The 16,147-nt window shown below is 41.9% G+C and overlaps 1 long non-coding RNA gene across 2 annotated transcripts; it reads left to right on the top strand.

Moving 5' to 3' along the window:
• The first annotated feature begins 463 nt into the window (after nucleotides 1-463).
• Nucleotides 464-15,820, top strand: LOC309655025. 2 transcript variants are annotated; one of them, XR_014260549.1, is made up of 5 exons: nucleotides 464-2,480; nucleotides 3,008-3,085; nucleotides 4,043-4,373; nucleotides 4,456-5,860; nucleotides 6,181-8,658. It is a non-coding gene; the product is annotated as an uncharacterized lncRNA (long non-coding RNA). The 2 variants fall into 2 exon arrangements; XR_014260548.1 differs by lacking the exons at nucleotides 4,456-5,860; nucleotides 6,181-8,658 and adding an exon at nucleotides 13,119-15,820 and having other exon boundaries at nucleotides 465-2,480.
• The last annotated feature ends 327 nt before the right edge of the window (nucleotides 15,821-16,147 follow it).

Below are 16,147 nucleotides of genomic sequence, written 5' to 3'. Positions count from 1 at the left end.
AGCCTCAAGCCACCACATCCCTGCACCGGGAAAGAAGGAGGGCCCGGGAAGCAGGAGGCGGCGGTGCTGGCTCGCCGCGCAGCGCGGCGCGGAACCCGACGGCGGGTCTGGTCGCTGTGCCTCCTTGGCCGCGGCCGCCCTTGCACGGGTCCGCGCGGGGAGCTGGGCCGAGACCGGCCGCAGCCCCCGACGCACGGCCTCCCTGCCCGGCGTCTCCCCCCGACTCGTCCCTAGAGGCTCGGGGGCGGCGAGTGCCGCGGACCTAGCGGTGGGGTGCGGGCGCCGGGGAGCCGGGGGCTCCTCTAGCGCCGGCGAGGACGTCACTTTGAGCGAAAGACAATGTCAAATGCAAGTGAAGAAAAAAAGGAGAGGAGTACGAAGTAAATGTACCCAGGGCGTGTTGGACACTCTTACAATGGACACTCAGTCGACGGAAACCATCAGTTGAGGGTCGGGGGTGAGAAAATCTGATTTTCTGTTTCCTGAACCGCCTCCCATTGCTCCAGAATTTAACCCCGAAGGAGCTTCGAGACACCGCCCGCACCGTAAATCCCTGGGACTCGCACCCCGCAGACCGGCGTCCCGTGCCGCCTCCCAGACGGGCGCCCCGAGGCTGGCGCTGGCCCGTCTTTCCCTCCGGGCCCGCCTGAGGTTCCTGGCCGAGCCCGACCTTGCCCGTTCTTCCGCCTGCGCCCGGGAGAGGCCTGGAGGCCTGGGCCCGGCGCCGCTTCGGGCAGCAGGGCTCCGGGTTGGCCGGGGACGCAGCCCGGGCGCGAGCGCGCGAACGAGGCCGCGCCACCCCCGCCGCCGGGCGCAGGTGGAGGTGCTCTGTGGGCCGCTTACCCCGGGGCCGAAGGCGGGCCGGGCCCCCAGTTACCCGGGAAAGGTCTATTTTCGGGCCCCCCTCCCCCGCCCAGCGTGCGCCCTCCCCTTCTCCCCTCCTCCCCTCCGGTACAGTTTGTCTTTTTCGATTTCTTTCCTCGACGCTTCTCGGTTCCTCCATCCCTTTGCGGCACGCGCCCACCACCAACCCCGCGGGCGAACTGGAGGGCTCTGCGTGCCCCGGGGCCGCCTCCTCTACGGGCCGGGGACCGAGGGGGAGGCCGCCTTGCCGCCGGGAGCAGCGCGGGCGGGAGATGCGCGGAACGTCCAGGACGGGGAGGGGGCCGCGCCAGCGCCCGGGCCCTGCGTCCCTCCCCATCTGTCGGACCAAAGCTGCTGAAGCTGCAGAATTGCGCTGGCGCCCGTCCACCGGCTGCAAACAAAACCAAACAAAACGCGGCGAAAGGAAAAGCGAAATGGCGCTGCTGAAAATGGAGCCTCGGCCTCTAGGACGTCTTTCTTTCCTCCTCTGTCTCTTACTTCGTCTACTTTGTGTTTCTAGTCCTTCAACGCCCCCCTCCTCGGCTCTCCTCCCCGTAATCTCTACCCCATCGTCCTTTTGCTTTTCTGATTAACAATCTCCTTCCCTCGCTTTTCCTTCTTTTCTTTCCCCTCTCGGTTCCTCCTTCTCCATTTTGTGTCACAGGCGCTTCTCTTCTCAGTTCCCTTTCTGGGCTCGCGCTCCCCCGCCCGTCTCACTTGGGTGTTTTCTGCGTTTCGGGGAGCGGGGGTGGTAGGGACGGTGAGGCTAGGTAGCCAGTGGGTTCGGTAGAGACAGGTTTTATTTAGAACCCAAACAGCTCCTTTAATTAGTCGTGCGCTCGCCCTGCGCCCTCGTCCCCCGCGGCTCTGCGCCCGGACTCGCGCGGCGCCGTCCCACCAGCCGGGCGTCACCGCCCAGGAGGAGGCTCAGGGCTTACGCAGAAGTGAATACCTTTTTATATATTTTAAGCTTAGATTATCGTTTTTGCAGTGTTCGTGAGCATGGCATACTTTGGATAGGTGGATTTCATTTTCCCAAGGGACTTCCAAAGACCATTTTAAGAGAAGCGTGCAGAGAAGACAGCAATATTAATCATTTTTTCTTGCTTTCTTTTGAGCAGAGGGAACCCCAAGCACTAAGATACTTATGTTTTTAAGGCCAAACTTTTTTGAAAATGACTTTTTCTTTTACACTCATAGTTGACTTTGATCCTTTAAAAAAAGAGGGTGAACTCTTTCAAAAGAGACCGATGCTTTTGAATACATAACACCCCCCAATTGTGGTTCTCGGATAGTTTCTCTAGACGCATTATGATTTTGAGGTTCAAGGTCTCTAAGCGCTCTTCAGTGAAACAGTGGGAAATATGTTGCTACGTTAAAGATAAAGCAGAAGGTGATATTTCCTGGTTGTGCACAATCTTAGTAGTAGAGAGTGTCGGGTTTGTTTTTGCTTTTTTGGGGGGGGGGTAAGGGGGGGGTTGGGCAGAATTTGCCTTGGTTCTGTTAAAGAACCAACTGATAGAAGCTATTTCAAGTGAAGAGCTTCAGTCAATACAAATCTGAAAGCAGTGACATCATTTTCTGACCTGAGTGCGTCTTTTAGTCATGGTAGAAAGGTTAGTCTTCGTACAATATTTGAAAATAAAATGATTTTGCTTCAAAGTATATTTATTACCAACTACATTTCACTTTATTCCCAAATCTTCTGGCCAGTTTCACCTCTGGTGGTCTGGCAGAACCATACCCTCCAGAAAAAAATACAAGTGCTCCTCCCTTATGTGATTCTAATGCTCTTGGAATTATTTGAAAGGATTTCAAAATTTTACAAGGAGAATCTTTTTAAAAATGTCTCAGGGTAGTATTCTTTGAAAGAATCTTAGAATGGTTCTTTTTAAAAATTACCTTCCTTGGTTTTCATTTATTGCTTTGGTTAAAGTTAGGCTATGTTCATATCTTACTTTCAGACTATTTATGAAAGAAAGGAGAAAAGAAGTAGGTCTTGGCAAGAACTAAACCAATGGAGCTAGGCCTTATTAAGAGCCTAAATCTGTGAATTGCTATCCTCATGATATGTTTATCAAATTGAGTTTTGCACGTGTTTTTCTCTGACTCAAATAGTTGACTTTATGTCTTTTAAAAATAGGTTTTAATCCAGGCTCCTTCTTCTTTGTTACGCTTCTCTCCTGGTAGATGAACAAATAAAATGAGTCTCACTGGAAGGGTAGGTAGATTTTTTTTTTTTCCAGACAAGATTTCTAAAAATAGGCAAAGTTAGAACGTTATTATTACCCTTCATTTTAATTGGAATGATTCAGTACTTAATACCAAGTTAATCCTATTGTTGTTATTTCCTGCTCAAAGGAGATAAATTAAGGCACAACTCAGTTTATTTTAGATGGACAACTTTGTATATAAGCAAGTGGGGCTAGAAAAAAGTATCATATATTTAGATGTCTAGATATATAGTACTAGTAATGTTCAAAGCCCACTGAGGCAGTGTATTGGGGAGGAGGGTATAAATCAGACATGGTGTCTGATGTTGAAGAGTTTACAGTTTATAAGGAGGGATTAATTCCTTTATTTTTTCTCATTTAAAAACATTCATATGGACAAAACTAAAATTAGATCCCTACCTTACTCTACACACAAATTAAATTTCAGATAGACTACAAACCTAAATAAGAAGAACAAAACTTTAAAAATATTAGAAGGAAATACAGGAGAATATCTTTATGACCTTGGTGTAGAGAAGGATTTCTTAAAACATTAAAATGCACAATCCATAGAGGAAAGGACAAATTGAATTATGTTAAAATAAATCATATATATATGACAAAAGACATCATAAAAGGACAAATGGAGACAATATTTCCAAGACATGTACTTGACAAAGGATTAATATTCAGAATGTGTAAATAGCATATAAAGAATTTAATAATTTACATATGAATAATTACGTAAGTAAAGGATACGGGTGAGGATATACACATGTGAAGTAAAAGTATAGTGCTATTACCAGGAAGGATATATATCGACTTCAAAAAAAGTGATTTCCTTTTGGAGAAAAGGAAGGAGGGGAATAGGAAGGAATCCAAAGGGGTTGTCAATTCTTTATAAAAAGATCAGAGCCACCTATGGCAAGATGTTAACATTTTTGTTGTTTGTACTTTATCATAAGATTATTATAATTGGACTTCCCTGGTGGCGCAGTGGTTAAGAATCTGCCGGCCAACGCAGGGGACACGGGTTCGAGCCCTGGTCCGGGAAGATCCCACGTGCCGCGGAGCAACTAAGCCCGTGTGCCGCAACTACTGAGCCTGCGCTCTAGAACCCGCGAGTCACAACTACTGAAGCCCGTGCACCTAGAGCCCGTGCTCTGCAACAAGAGAAGCCACTGCAATGAGAGGCCTGCGCACAGCAATGAAGAGTAGCCCCTGCTCGCTGCAACTAAAACAAAAAAAAAAGAAAGCCCGCGAGGAGCAACAAAGACCCAACGCGGCCAATAATAAGTAAGTAAATAAATAAATGTATTTTTAAAAAAAGATTGTTATAATTTATTTAAAAATCTCTGGGACTTCCCTGGTGGCGCAGTGGTTAAGAATCCGCCTGCCAATGCAGGGGGCACGGGTTCGATCCCTGATCCGGGAAGGTCCCACATGCTGCAGAGCAACTAAGCCCGTGTGCCACAACTACTGAAGCCCGCGCAGCGCACCTAGAGCCTGTGCTCCGCAACAAGAGAAGCCACCAAAATGAGAAACCCGCGCGCCACAACGAGGAGTAGCCCCCGCTCGCGCAACTAGAGAAAGCCCGCGCCCAGCAACAAAGACCCAACACAGCCAAAAATAAATAAATGAATTATTTTTAAAAAAATCTCTAACATCAATTCCTAGTGCAAAAACCAAACAATGACACTTTTCTTTTTCTTAGTTAGTGATAATCTTTGTAGGATGGTGTTCACATATATGATGACAAAGTAAACACCATTCCTCAGTATTTTTCCTCTACCGTGTTTGTTATATGATGTTCACATCACAGAGATTTCCCTAGTTTGGTGTTTCTCTGTTGTAGGCTTATTTGTTTTCTGAGTACATTTAGTGAGAAGAGAGAAACATGTTTGAAACTATGAATAAGCATAAGAGCATTTATTCTTATATGATGTAATCATTAAAAAATGCTTTTAAAAGGAAGTAAATTAAAAACCTTCCACACCATTATAGAAACACTTTTGAAAAATCGGTCTCAGGCCTAGCATGCAAGATGTTATTTTGGCACGTCTAATTTTTTTGGTGCAGATTGAGTATCAGGAATTGGTATTTTGGAAGTATATATGTGGTCTCATGTTCTCCTTTTACATGGCAGGAGTTCATACAATGTACATTTCTACCGTTGCTACTTTTCATTAACAGAAGTTTTGTTTGCTTGTAACTTTCCCAGGGACTGTTCATATCATGGCAGCACTGAAATGATGTAATATTTCATTTGCTTTGAGACTTTATGTTAGTATTAGGCCAACAAGCATGGGGAAGCAACATAGTTATTGTTTCGCTTACTCATGTGTGAGCTGAGTGCGGGGCGTTCCCACATTGTATGAACTCCTGCCATATGCATTGGTGGGCGACGCCAATACAGTCATGTCAAATGAAAGTGCCATGAGATGCATTACTCTTTGGGCACATACGGATCCTGCTAATTATGCCAAAGTAACCTTCTGGAAGTTCTAAAACTTTACTCAGAAACCTTTTATGACTCCCTATTGCCAACAGAATTACAGCCCAAATCTCTTCTCTGGCATTAGAGGCCCCTGTACCCTCATTACATTTGCATTTCCAGCCTCATTTCCAAAGACTGCTGAAAAAAACTCTTTTAGCTGCTAATCTGTATTATTTGTCCTATGTTTATTAAAAAGAGGGGTCTATACTCACTTGTCTCTCTTTTCTTTCTTCCTGTATAAATTAGAATGTCATAGAAAACCCAGCTAACACAGAAGGTTGTTTTTGTTGTTGTTGTTGTTGTTTTTTTTTTGTTTTTTTTTTTTTTAAAGTTAATTAATTAATTATTTTTATTTTTGGCTGTGTTGAGTCTTCGTTTCTGTGCGAGGGCTTTAGTTGCGGCAAGCGGGGGCCACTCTTCATCGCGGTGCGCGGGCCTCTCACTATCGTGGCCTCTCTTGTTGCGGAGCACAGGCTCCAGACGCGCAGGCTCAGCAATTGTGGCTCACGGGCCCAGTTGCTCCACGGCATGTGGGATCCTCCCCGACCAGGGCTCGAACCGTGTCCCCTGCACTAGCAGGCAGACTCTCAACCACTGCGCCACCAGGGAAGCCCTGTTGTTGTTTTTAACGTGACAAGAAGTCCGTAGGTAAAGAGTTGCTAATATTTTCTCAGGGGTTCAGTGATATCACAGCTCTGAAATTCGCTTGACCTTTACCTCATGGCGGTAGAATGGCTGCTACACTTTAAGTATCACATCTTCACCATGGGTGCAAAGGTGGGAAGGCAGGCAGAAAGTTTATTCTTCATCAGCCTTAGCCTTGTCAAGGAGGTAAAATATTTTCCAAAAACACCCCACCAAAGGATTTCCTCTTACATCTCATCAGTCAGAATTTTGATATAGTTTAGGAACTGGGCCCATTTTTCCACATCAAAGGGAATCTTCTCAACGCCTAAATAAAACTGAAGTTCTGTATAGCAAGGAGGAAATGTGGGAGTGGTTTTTACTTAGTAAGCACTGCCACATCTCCTAGTTTGCACCTCTGCATGTGCAAACCAGTTTGTCCCTGTAACTCTCTTGAAACGTCTTTAACTGCTATCATCAGTGACTTTTGGACTTTCTAGTCTAATGGACACTATTTATTTTCTAACTTGCTTGAGCTTCTTGTGGGGCTCACCCACACCCTCCTTGAAATTCATTCATCAACTATCCACTCATCACCTACTATGTATCAGGCACTCTGCTAGGTGAGGAGAATACAGAACCAAATCAGGCATAGTCTTGGCCCTCCACAAGTTTATAGTCAAGTGGAGAAGACAGGTGAACAGATAAGTACAAAAATATTAGAGGTGCTGTGATAAAATGAGATAAAGTGGGGCACAGAGAAAAGAGCAGTCATTTATATAACTCAGGTGCTAGGCCCCTTTTCGGGGAAGGAAGGGGTGGTACAGCCATTAGCAAAGACAGTCTTACTGTTGCTTTGTTGGTTGCCTCTTTGCCTTTTGCCCTAGAAAAATACAGACCTCTATAGAAAAGGGGGAGAAGATGAGGACCAGGGGGCTGGTCTCTCCCCTTTCCTTGGCCTGACAAATACATGTGAAATTCCGAACAATAGTCAACCAATTTTTTTTTTTTTAACTTCAGATTATCCAACTCATACAGAGTCTACCCAGTGTAGGGGTTGTGGAGTGACTTCTTTGGTTTGTTTACTTCATTTTGTGTTCTCTTAAGGGTAGCCGGTCTCACCCCTAAACCCTGGGTGTAGACCATGTCTCTACTCTCTTAGAGCCAGAGTCTAACCACTCAGGATGGCAGAAAGGACATGTCTGGGGAGATGCAAGTTTGTCTGCTGGATTGAGGAGTAGGACTAGGGAAGAAGACAAGGCATGATGAGGAGAGAGATGGGGCTGGAGAGGTGGGTACCAGTTTATGTCATGCTAGAGGGTTTGAAGACATTTGGTAGGTCATAGGTTCCCAAACTTTCTCAGTTCACTGCACCCTTAGTGTCTCTCTAATTTTTTCATGATGCCCTAGGCCAAGAGAAATAACAGTTCCATTCATTAAGTAGTTAGTTCCAAATGCCATAATAGCGGTAGTTTGTGTGGTGTCTGATAGATGTTGCTGCGTTTCCCTCAAAAAAATTAAATAGCCTACAGCAAATCTGAGTTCACTGTGGTGCCCAAGGGTGACTTGTGCATAGTGTGGGAACCGCGGTATAGGTTATTTAAACTTTTTTATTTAGTAAATTAAATATTCAGTTTTGTGTTTTAGAAAGATCACTCTTTCAGTGAATTGGAGGCGTGGATGGAGTAAAGGCATGATGGGAGGTAGGGAGACCATGAGTTAATGGCAGCAGTTTACGGAAGAAGTGATTAGGATGTAACGTGGCATACTAATGAGAATGCTATTGGATCTAAAATATCTTATGGAGATAGAATGGATAGGATTACCTTATCAATTGGTTTTGGGAGAGAGAAAGAGATAGGATGATTCCTAGATTGCAGGTTGGGTTAAAGGGTACATGATAATAGAAATGTAGGAAAAATATGTCTTGGGAGAAAGAGTTCCTTTTCTTGGCATGTTGAATTTGAGAGGTTTCTTAAGGACAAGATGGATATATGGTGTTGGATCTCAGGAGCAGGTCTGGAAGAGAAATGTAAATTGATAAGTTGTTTATATAGAGATTGGGGTTGGCGACATGAGACTAGGGAGGAAGCATGCCAGTGTTTAGACAGTCAACGGAGGAAGAGGACCCTGCAGAGGGGATAGGACCAGGAGAGGGGTCACGAAGCTTGTACAAGGCAGTGTGTTTGGATGAAGCCAGGACCCTACTCTTACCATTCTGTTCTATGGACATCTGGGTCTAACTGTTTCCTGTGGTGGGATCCCCTGGGTAGAGCTTCATAGGGGCAGCGTCACAAAGAACTCTGACTGATCTTCGTGCTGCAGTGGAGACGGTGGAGTTGGGAGGGTGAGGGGCTCGGGAGAGGTGAATGGCACACATCCAAGGAGGGTTCTCTGCAGCACCAACTCAGCCTTATGTCCAAGGAGCTGCCCATTCTGGACCCCCAGGAGAGGAGCACCATTTTTATGCCCACATTTTAAGAAAAACTAAGGTAATGGTCTGCTTACAGTATCAAATGTAATACAGTGATAAAGTAAGAAGGAGTGGTGAAAGTCCATGGAGTCTGACAATTTGGAGGGTCTTGGTGACTTATCGAAATACTTTTCTGCAGTAGAGGGAGGCAGAAACCCAAGGAGCTCAGGGAACAGCAAGGGAGACAGTCATGTAAACAGATAATAACAATGTAATGTGATAAGATACAAGGTTTCCTATCAGGTAGGGTAGCTTTCTCCTGCCTCTGTCATTCACTAACCACTTCTTATCAGTGCCTGTCACTAGCAGGCTGATCTCTGACGACTCTGAAACATCTGTTCCCTGGGTTCCGTTCTAGTTCCTCTCTTCTCTGCTTGCTCTTCCCCAGCAATTTCATCCCATCTTAGGACTTTAACCAGCACCACCAGATGCTTGATTTCTCAATCTATATCTCTAATTCCCTGACTTTCTGACCTTGAGTTCTGCATTTCCAAAAACGTGCATGGGACTGGGCATGTGCAAGGTTTTCAGTCAATGTGTACTGATTTAAAATTTGATCCTAAATAAGCTGATAATGCAGAGGTAGATTTAGATATCAAGCCACTGCATTTTACAGAGTGAGTAGGTAAGGAAATGTTTCCTGCCAGATTTGTCATCAAATTTCAGTAAGTAACCGGAAACCAGGTGACAGTTTCAACATGGGAGTTGGGTTAGATCCCGCTCGTCACAGTGAACAGTAGATTAGAATACACAGATTTGCAAATCAGAATGCAGGTTCCACTGCTAACTTTGGGCAATTTTGCTAATTCTCTGTGCCTTCATTTCTACACTAGTAAACAATTCAAAGGCAAAGTTACGTTTCCTGTTTTTATTTATTTTAATTGAGATATAATTTGCATACCATAAAATTCACTCCTTTAAAGTGTACAGTTAAGGGTATTTACAGAGTGTGCAACCATCATCACTATCTAATCCCAGAATATTTTAATCATTCCCCAAAGAAACCCCATGCCCATTAGCAGTCATCCTCCAATGCCCCATTCTCCAGTCCTTGGCTTCTGCTTTCTCTGTAGATTTGCTTATTCTGGACATTTCATACAAATGGAACCATACACTATGTGGTCTTTGAATCTGGCTTCTTTACCTTTGCATGAAAAAACAAATGAAAGCAAAACAAAAAAACAAAACACAGCATGAAGTTTTCAAGGTTCATTCATCTCATAGCATGTGTCAATACTTTATTCCTTCTTATGGTTAAATCATATTCCATTAATTGGACATAGCACATTTTGCTTGTCAAATCATCAGTTAATGGATTAGGTTGTTTCCATCTTGAGCTATTGTGAATAATGCTGCCGTGAGCATTACTGTATGAGTTTTTGTGTGGTCCTGTGTTTTCAACTGCTTAGGAGTAAAATTGCTGGGTCATATGGTGACTCTATGTTTAACATTTTGAGGAGCCATCAAACTGTTTTCCAAAGTAGCAGTATCACTACATTCTCGCCAGCAGTGTAGAAGTGTTCCAATTTCTGCACCTCCTGGTCGACACTTGTTATTGTGCATCTTTTTTTATTACTGCATCCTTGCAGATGTGAAGTGATATCTCATTGTGGTTTGATTTACATTTCCCTAATGACTAATGATATTGAGCAGTTTTTCATGTGTCTGTTGGCCATTTGTATATCTTCTTCCAAGGTATGTCTACAAATCCTTTGCCCATTTTTAAATTGGGTTAATTTTCTTTTCATTATTTTATAATGAGTTTTTATATTGTAAACGAGTTTTTATATTGATATATTCTGGATGTTAGACTCTTATCTGATATATAATTTGCAAATATTTTCTCTCATTCTGTGGGGTTTTTTTCCCCTCACTTTCTTGACAGGGAACTTTAAAGCACAAAATTTTTCAATTTTGATGACACCCAATTTATCTATTTTTTTCTTTTTTTACATGTGCTTGTATTTTTTTTTTTAAAGAAATTGTTGCCCAATCCAAGGTCATGAAAATTAAGGCCTACGGTTTTTTCTAGTAGTTTTATGATTTTAGTTCTTACATCTAGGTCTCTGATCCATTTTGAGTTAATTTTTGTATATGGCGTGAGTTAGGGATCCAACTTCATTCTTTTGCATGTGGATACATTGTTTTCCCAGAACCATTTGTTGAAGACTGTTCTTTCCCTGTTGAATTGTCTTGGCACACTTGTTGAGAATCAGTTGGTTACAGATATCTGGGCTTTCAATTCTATTCCATGATCTCTATGTCTATCCTCATGCCACTACCGCAACTGTAATTCCAGAACTGTAAAGTGAATTACATTGAAGACATTCTTATTCTCAAATTACTTGATAATTCAAGAGACTTGTCAGTTTGGATTTTCTTTCATACCTTATTGAAAAAGAAGCCTTTGCATCAAAGTCTCCCATCTAAAATAACTAAATTATATGCATAAATCTAAATTTAAATGCTCACCTGCATGAACCTTTTATATAATTCTACTTTTACGTTGATGATATGGCCTTTGGCAATTTCTCTGTGTATTCTATGAAGCAGTTAAAAAGTCAATTATGAACTGAGACCTTCAATTTCTTATTGTTAGAATGCTTAATGTTAATTTAGAACCTAGTGTACAACTTCAAGCAAAAGCCTTCAAATTATTAATTTTAAAGAAATATGTATTTGTTATGCCTTGTGAACTTAGACAAACAATTTTAAATATCTCTATTCTAAATGTAAGAATTCTCAGAAATGAAAAATCTCTTCACTCGGGCAATAGAATCTCTTTTTTTTTTTTTTTAAATTAATTTAATTTATTTATTTTGGGCTGCATTGCGTCTTCGTTGCTGTGTGCAGGCTTCTCACTGAGGTAGCTTCTCTTTGTTGCAGAGCACCGGCTCTAGGTGCACAGGCTTCAGTAGTTGTGGCTCGCGGACTCAGTTGCTCCACGGCATGTGGGATCTTCCTGGACCAGGGCTCGAACCCGTGTCCCCTGCATTGGCAGGTGGATTCTTAACCACTGTGCCACCAGGGAAGCCCTAGAATCTCTTGATTCAATTTTAGTCTTTGTATTTCTGTTACTGGCAATCTTAATAGGGAAAAAAAAAGTTTAAAAAACATTCCCTAGGTAAAAAAATATGGTAGTAAGGTGAAGCTCACATGATGGGGAAAGAATTCTCTTGAACTGCCATAGACAGTTGTATTTGGTTCTTTAGCTCATAAAGAAAGTTGGATTTTTTCCCTCTAAGTAAACAGATCACAAACTCTTTCCTGGTCTTGACAAAGGGGAACCCTTGGCACAATGTTTCTGTTGAGATCCCTTGTTGAATTGTGCATAGATCCCCTATTATCTCTGAAAGGATTTTTGTGATTATTTAGACAGTGCTAAATCTTTGAAAAATCTCTGTTCCCTATGTTTTATTGGTCATGCTTAAGAACTGTGTGATGGTTAATTTTATGTGTCAACTTGACTGGTCTAAAGGATGCCCAAAATGCTGGTAAAACATTATTTCTGGATGTGTCTGTGAGGGTGTTTCTAGAGGAGATTAGCATTTGAATCAGTAGACTGAGCAAAGAAGATCCCCTCACCAGCGTGGGTAGGCATCATCCAATCCATTGGGGGCCTGACGAAAACAAAAGGCAGAGGAAGGACCTTTCTCTTTGAACTGGGACATCCATCTTCTTCTGCCCTCAGACTTTGGTGCTCCTTTTCTTGGGCAGGACTGGGACTTACATCATTGGTTCCCCTGGTTCTCAGCCCTTTGGGCGTGGACTGGGCCTCCAGCTTCTAGATGGCAGATTGTGGTTCTTCTTGGTTTCCATAACCTCAGGAGGCAACACTTCAGAATAAATCTCTTTCTGTATATGTATATATGTCCTATTGGTTCTGTTTCTCTGAAGAGCCCCAACTAATACAAACTGTTTTGTGGCAGCCAATCCAGGACAAGAGGAACAATTGTCCAAACTCTGATAAACCCCAGCAGCTCCATGTGAGTCTTAGTTCAGTTTCAGAAATTCAAATGTATCTGTTCACCAAGAGGTTAACAGGTGAGGAAGACTTGATTCTTCATAACCAAGTGATAAAGGATTTTATTTTTGAACCACAAAACTCAATGACCATTCACTGAGGGCTTCATCCCACCCAAAAATCATAGGCAACGGTTGTTCCCCTTTCTGGTGGCTATTCCTCAGGAGATGAAGTGTCAGGTCAGAGTGATTCAGTGAATATATAACTGAAACAAACAAAGAAGAGGTACAGTTAGGGGATTTTTAAATAAAATTTAAATTATTATTTCAAGAATATTTCTGTTTAAATAGTTGAGACTCTACATATGATGTTGAGGAATCCTGAGAAGTTCTGTTTCTGCCAAACTCATGATCGACATCACTCATCTCTCTGTGCTTGTTCTAGCCTCATTTCTTTTTTCTTTTCATTTTACCATTATTTCAGATTGATGTTACAGTATCCAGTTTACTAAATGTGTTAGAGGGAGCAAAAGCACCTAACCTGAATCTAGTTATGAGGAAACACCAGACAACCTGACATTTAAGGACATTTTACAACATAACTGGCCTGTACTCTGCTGAAATGTCCAAGTTATGGTATGTAAGAGACAGAAGGAGACACAGACTCAGGAGCTGTTACAGATTAAAGAAAACTGAAAGACAGGACAATGACATGCAAATTACGATCTTGAATTTTCTTTTGCAATAAAGGACCTTATTGGAACAACTGGTGAAATTGGAATAAGATCTACGGATTAAGTCCTAATCCTAATAGTGCCGTGTCAATGTTAACGTCCTGGTTTTGATCATTGTTCTGTGGTTATGTAATAGAATTCCTTAACTTTAGGAAACACACTGAAGTATTTAGGGGCTATTACATCTGCAATTTACTCTTAAACAGATCAGAAAAAATTAAATATTGAGAGAAAGAAAGAGAAAAGGATAAAGTCAGTGTAGTAAGATACTAACATTTGGGAAATTTGGTTGAATTCTTTGTACTATTCTTGCAACTTTTAAGTCTGAAATCATGTTTAAAAAACCTTTAAACTAGTGGAAGATTTTTAAAGTCTCCAAATTATTTTTTAAAAAGTCTAATGTACAGTACTCAAGAATTACTGTGCACTAAAAAAAAAAGAGGCAGGATAGACTAGCAGTTAAGTGAGTTGTCTGGAGAAGGATGCCTGGATTTGAACTCTCCCTGTCACTTACTAGCTGTGTGATTTTGGGTAAGTTACTTAACTTCTTAGTTTCTCTACCTGTAAAACAGGGATGATAATAATGGAACCTACTTCACAAGGTTGTTATAAAATTTGAATGAGTAAATATTTGCAAAGGCCTTGGAACAGTGCCTGAAACAAAGTCTTATATATGTGTTTGTTAAATGAATAAATCTAGAAAAGCACTTCAGCCTTAATGGTACCAAAATCACCTTTAGAAATAGCAGTATTTTAAACTTTAAAAAAATGTTGAAGTCTTTCTAGAAACAGTTGATTTGGATTCTTATTAGTCTCTTCTCTGATCAGCTCGGGATTCCTGTTGCTTCCTTTGATAATCTCTAGTACTAATTTTTTAGTCAGCTTCATATTAGGAACCTGTAAACTCCACTAATATTTTAGAACAAATATTGACTATAGATAGCTCTTTCACTTTCATTATTATTTCAATTATTCAATACATTTATTTAGCATGACTAAGTCAAGTGCTGTGGGAGGTATAAAGATGGATAACATTTCTGACCTCAAGGAATATACAGGTTAGAACGGAGATTAAATAGGTGCAAACATGGCCACAATATGATGTGAGGTTTGGCCAAGGAAAAAGTGCTAGATGGTTTACAAGAGGGCAAGATTTTATCTAGTTGGAGGGATCAACAAAGGTTTCATAGGATGAGGCCACTATATGAGCTTGAAGGAGAAATAAGGCTTTAATAGGCAAGATGACGAAGGAAGGATATTCTAAGTACAGGGATGAGTGGAAAAAAAAAAAGGTACAGCAACAAGGAACAGCAGGTGGTACCTTGGGCAAGTTATTTAAAGTTTAAATAGGCTTGGGGTTTAAATTTTAAACCATTATAAACCTTAGTTTCTTTATCCATAAAATGGGTATAACAATAGTATCCATCTTCAGAATAGATGAAAGATAAATATAATGCACGTATCTGACAGTAAATGCTCATTAAATGTTATTATTTTTGGTACACATTTATTGAAGCTTACGTTTTATGTAGGGAAATTGGAACATGGAATGTATTGGATTAATATTAAGTAGTGAAGAGACTTCCTTGGTGGCGGAGTGGTTAAGAATCCGCCTGCCAATGCAGGGGACATGGGTTCGAGCCTTGGTCCGGGAAGATCCGACATGCTGCAGATCAAATACGCCCGTGCGCCACAACTACTGAGCCTGAGCTCTAGAGCCCACCAGCTACAAATACTGAGCCCGCATGCCACAACTAATGAAGCCTGCACACCTAGAGTCCGTGCTGTGCAACGAGAAGCCAGCGTACCGCGATGAAGAGTAGCCCCCGCTCGCCGCAACTAGAGAAAGCCCCTGCACAGCAACGAAGACCCACCGCAGCCAAAAATAAAAATAAATAAATAAAATTTTAAAAAAGTGTTCAGTGGAAAGGAGGAGACAAAGTCAAAGTTTAGAGATGTTGCAAAGGTAGAATCTGTGACTTTGTGACTGACCCAATATAAGAAAAGGTAAGGAACTTGCGATGATGTCAGGATTTCAGCTCGGGCTGCTAGAAGAGTGATAGTGTCCTTAAAGGGCCACAGGCAAAAGAAACTAACTTTTACTCTACATCATAAACACTGGGCACTGGGCTAGTGCTTTATTCGTGATCTCTCATATTTGAAGAACATCCTTTGGTGGGCTCATACTTTATACAAGAGCACTTGTTATTTACAATGTTCTAGGATGAATCATTTTGTAATACTACCAAAACTTTCAAATATGGATTTATTTGAGCTTGCTTTAATTTTTTTTATTAAAAAATTACCTAAGGTAATGTTTATGTGCCTTCAAAAATTCTAACGATGCTATGGTTAACTATTCATTGAATGAACAGTTCATTGACTACCAGCTCTTTACCAGGTACCATCTTCTCAGTGATTTGGTTGACTTTAATTCAAGGTTTCCTATCCATTTGCAGGAAGTAGCTGCAAGGAGGAGGCTATTCCCAGGGCTTTGGCCTGTACGCACCCCCCGTACCTGAAATTTTATTGGAACTGTGGAAACGGAGCAGTGGTTTCACTTTTCACTCTGCCTTCATTGGGACTCCCTGGAAGAAGTGCTGTGCCAGTGACTGGTGTTTCTCCTGAATAAAGCATCTTGGCCTTAATGACCGGAGGTTTGGAGCCTCTGGTTTCATCTAAATTATACCCTCTGAATTGATTTAAGATGTTATTTTTTCTTTCATTTCTTTTAAACAGAACTACTGATCTTTGAAAAATTTTAAATAGCATCTGTACG

Source organism: Balaenoptera physalus (assembly GCF_965194825.1).
Source record: "Balaenoptera physalus genome assembly, chromosome: 2".
In the NCBI taxonomy this organism is placed as follows: Eukaryota; Metazoa; Chordata; class Mammalia; order Artiodactyla; family Balaenopteridae; genus Balaenoptera; species Balaenoptera physalus.
Note: the sequence above shows the minus strand (reverse complement) of the source record. Positions and strands in the feature narration are given on the sequence as shown.